The sequence below is a fragment of the Orycteropus afer genome, unplaced genomic scaffold (assembly GCF_000298275.1).
Source record: "Orycteropus afer afer isolate SDZICR_OR568_19922 unplaced genomic scaffold, OryAfe1.0 scaffold00363, whole genome shotgun sequence".
Lineage (NCBI taxonomy): Eukaryota > Metazoa > Chordata > Mammalia > Tubulidentata > Orycteropodidae > Orycteropus > Orycteropus afer.
This window is the reverse complement of record NW_006921950.1, coordinates 3,208,893-3,212,295: the sequence shown is the minus strand read 5'-3', so window position 1 is coordinate 3,212,295 and position 3,403 is coordinate 3,208,893. Positions and strand designations below refer to the sequence as shown.

The 3,403-nt window shown below is 39.5% G+C and overlaps 1 pseudogene; it reads left to right on the top strand.

Moving 5' to 3' along the window:
- The window catches only part of LOC103207314, a 10,277-nt pseudogene extending 7,647 nt beyond the window's left edge, over nucleotides 1-2,630 (top strand).
- The last annotated feature ends 773 nt before the right edge of the window (nucleotides 2,631-3,403 follow it).

Genomic DNA, 3,403 nt, shown 5'->3' with positions numbered 1-3,403 from the left:
AGGGATGTTAAGACTGTGCAGTCACGTAGAACTCCGGAATAAAAAAAAAAAAAAAAAAAAAAAGTACCTGTGGGGAGAGGAAAAGGCAAGAAGCCAATGTCAACAAAAGAAGACGAGAATCCTGCTGGGAAGCCCAATAGCAGAAAAGAGAGAAAGGAAATAGCTGCCGCCAATTGCTACTGTCACCACAACTTTCGTCAATTTTGATGGTCTTATTTTAGGTGGATTAAAAAAAAAGTGATTACAGTGGCACACAGTATAATGTCATAGCTAAAAGCCAAATACTGGCTAGTCTCCACAGCAAGAAATGACAGCTATTACTAAAATCATTAATTGTTGTCCTTACATTCTTCTTTTGTCAAGATCAATATACAGAGATGATTAGGGAAGCCATTTTTCATGACTTTAAATTTCACAAGTATGTTTGAAATTCACTGTTTTGCCCACTGCAGGAGGGACCTAGACCAAGTAATATCACTTATGATCAAGGCACAACCTTCATTAAGGGGCAAAATCAAAATTGATTCCTGAATGATCTGGTTCTATTCCCTGCAAACAACAAAAGTCCTCACATAGCCTTCACTTACCACAAATATGGTCCTACAGTTATGAAATGTATTGTTTGTAGTTAAGATCTTTGTGGGTGCCTAATCAGTCTCTTCCTTTATCTCTAAAACTCTTCTCCAATTCTAAGCTTTCAGGATTCCGCTCATTTGCCACCATTGGTTCAATTCCTGTGAATACTGACTCACGCTGTACCAATCAGACCCTCTCTCCTGTGAGGTTAATGTTAGGACTCTCATCACTTACCTGACTCCACTGAATTTTTAAGAACATCTAAATGTGGAGGGTGGGGAGCCATGCCCCATGTTGATATTTGCAGTCCTTGACTGAAGGAGGAGAGAAAAGTGGTCTGCAAAAAGAAGCAGACAGGACAAGAGAAGCAGAAACAGATGTAGAAGTAGCCAGAGAGAGGTGGAGGAACTTGTGTCATCGATATTTCAGCTGTAGATCCACCCTCTGAGATCCATGAAATTCCACTGATTCCTTAGAAACACTCCCACTTTCATCCTGCCTTTTACTTAGATGCTGGTTAGGAGTAGGCAGAGTTAAGGAAACTTTTATTCTATGAAAAGTATATTTGTCCACAGTTTACAAGCCATATGTCTTATTTCTGGAACCCTGTGTTCTTACTATGAAAATGCCACCAATTTTTTTCACATATTTAGTCTATGACCAAGGAATTTATGTGTACCCAAGGATTTCAGACTCACTGCATAAACCTCCTTTCCACTCATGTTCTATACTGTCAGACTTGGTTATCCAGGTAGCAGAGGCTCTAGTTACCTCCTCTTTAAGGTACTTACTATTGTTGTTTTTCTTAACTGCCATTCAGTTGGTTCTGACTCATGGTGACCCTATGAACAACAGAACCAAAAGCTGCCCATTCCTGTGCCATCCGCACAATCATTGCCATCTTTGAGTCCATCATTGCAGCCACTGTGTCAATCCATCTCATTGAGGGTCTTCTTCTTTTTTCACTGGCCCTCTACTTTACCAAGTATGACGTCCTTCTCCAAGGACTGCTCCCTTTGGATAGCATGTCCAAAGTATGTGAGACAAAGTCTGGCCATTCTCACTGTTAAGGAGGATTCTGTCTACTTATTTTAAGACATATTTGATTATTCTTTTGGGAGTCCATGGCATATTCAATATTTTTCACCAACATCAAAATTCAAATGTTTCATTTTTGACATCAGAGACAGTGCAGGCTTTTGAGGAGGGCTTTTCTTGATCCTGATTGGTTCTCCTTACCTTTGGTGCCTCTTTCTGTTTCTTCCCCTGTCCCCTTCCTGGAGCAATGCCACCACCCCCAGCCCACATGCCACCTATCCACCATGGAGAAGAAGGAGTTTACTGGAGGAACAGGCTGAGCACTATGATAACATGGCCACCTGCATGAAGGCCATGTCGGAGCAGGAGGCCAAGCTGTCCGAGCAGGAGGCCAAGCTCTCCAAGCAGGAATGCAACTAGCTCTTGGTTCCAAAAAAACATCTTCCAGGACAAAGGTCCACCTGGAGGATCATCTGGAGCACAGAGCAGAAAACCTACAACAAGGAATTGTGCCTGATTAAAAAGTATTGAGAGAAAGTAGAGTATGAAAATAGTCCATCTGTACCACTGTTCCAGATTGTTGGACAATTATTTAATACCCAACACAACTAATCCCAAAAGTAAAGTCTTCTATCTGAAAATTAAAGATTATTTCTGGTACCTTGCTGAAGTAGCACATGTGATAATTGAAAACAAATGATAATGTAATTCCCAAAGAGCTTACCATGAAACGTTTGATACAAGCAGGAAGGAAATGTAACCTACACATTCAATCTACCTGGGGCTGGCTCTTAACTTTTTCTATATTTTACTATAAGATCTTTAATAACCCAGAGCTTTCCTGTACATTGGCTAAAATGGCTTTTGATGAGGCCATTTCAAAACTTGATACCCTGAATGAAGACTCATAAAAAGACAGCACCCTTATCTTGCAATTGCTTAGAGACAATCTAACGTTATGGACATCAGACTGTGCAGGAGAAGAATGTGATGCAGCAGAATGGGCAGAAACCTAAATGCCTACAGGGTGTCATCATTGTCATCCTTCTCCTGCTCAAGAAATGTTTGTACCTATCTCCCTTGCTTATTCTACTTGGATTTCCTATAGCAAAGAAACCTATTCATGTGTATGGAATCAACTGTTCATAGTCTTTTCACACTTTGGCTTTGGGAAAACTCCATTCCTTGACTTGTGTTTGTCTTGGCCTTCCTGGTAAGCAATTTTTGCTGTAGAAAATATTAATAGCTTCATTTCATGTAAACATAAGTAACTTTCAAACATGTTGCCCAACCTTCCTTCTGAGGAGTGGCTGGTGGGTTTGAACTGCCAGCCTTCTGGTTAGCAGTCCCTTAGGCACTGCACCACACCTGTATATTATAACAGCAGAGCAGCATGAAATAAAATTACATTTTATAAACCATTTTTTTAAATGATGCCATTGTAATAATTGTATGCCCATATTTAAAGAGACAAGTGAATTTACTGTTTTCTGAAGTTGTTTAATAGTTCCCTTTTATCTTCTGTCAAATGTAATAGTGACACCACCTTTGTGCACTGTGATACACTTGTCTAGCAATACCCAGAAATGTATAAAATGGTGAAATTTCTTAGTGTTTTACTATAGATAAGTCTCATGGGCTAAGTACTATGTAGAATAAATATATTATTTGGAATAAAGTGGAAATTTTAAAACTAAAAATAAATCATGTCAGTTCTTCAGTCTTCCCTTTTCATTGTGCAGCTTTCACATGCATATGTTGTTGTTGTTGTTATGTGCTGTCGAGTCAA